The sequence below is a fragment of the Aplysia californica genome, unplaced genomic scaffold (genome assembly GCF_000002075.1).
Source record: "Aplysia californica isolate F4 #8 unplaced genomic scaffold, AplCal3.0 scaffold00152, whole genome shotgun sequence".
NCBI classification, from domain to species: domain Eukaryota; kingdom Metazoa; phylum Mollusca; class Gastropoda; order Aplysiida; family Aplysiidae; genus Aplysia; species Aplysia californica.
In genome coordinates, this window is record NW_004797422.1 from 99,704 (window position 1) to 100,744 (window position 1,041).

Below are 1,041 nucleotides of genomic sequence, written 5' to 3' on the forward strand. Positions count from 1 at the left end.
ATGTCGCGTGCATGAATATTTTTCTTACATGCATTTATGTAAAGCGCCTAGAGCTGTGTTTACACGGGAGTGGGCGCTATAGAAATGATCTTCATCTTCATCATCATCATCATTTCATCCTCGATACCAACAGTAAGTATTGCCAAAGACCAGATTTGAAAAAAGAAGGAACAGAAGCGATCACGCGAATCTCATAACTCCAGTCCTTCAACTTTAATAACATCTAGCACTCACTAAGCCAGGGTATCACCCCCCCCAAAAAAAACCCCCCAAAAAAACTGTACAGATATTGGTATCGATGGTATCGAGTTACTAGAGTATCGCCAGCAAGATGTTCGTCTTTCCGAAGAGTTTAGACCAAAGGAGAGAGAACAAAAGGTTCGTCATTCGATGGTGCGGCCTAGCAATGACCATTGTACCCGCTGTGTTACAAAAGCGTCCTCGAGAGGGTGTGACACCACCAAGCTAAATGGATTGTTCTTCCTCAGTGACGGATAGCTCATTTCTCCAGCGTCATTCTTCATACATGAGTACGTTACTTTGACCTCATTCTTCAAGCACCATTGGCTTCCTTCTATGGTGTAATGGTTAGGCTGATGGCTAATGCGATCAGATGACAGTTCGATTCCTGAGTGGGTAAGTTGTTTTCTACCTACTGTATTGTCTCCGCTTGTCACCCAACGTGGTTTCAGTGATCTAGTGGTTAAGCTGTTGCGCTTGCAATCGAAAGGTCATGGGCTTGAATCCCGTTAGTGGCCCGATGTTGTGTCCTTGGGAAAGGCACCTCTACACGAAATTCCCTTGCTTCACCCACGTAGAAATGGGTACCCGGCTCTAGATAGCAAAAGTATTTGTTTGTTTGTTAGTGTTTGAGAGCTTCAAGAAGCCGAGAATTTTTCTGAGTCTTACTAGGGTCTGCAGGGGTAATACCATTATATACCGTAAAACGCACAGAGCTTGCAGTTGAGCAGGGATATGTGCTATACAATTGATACTTGTTATTTTTTGTTGTTGTTATTACTATTATTATTATTATTATTA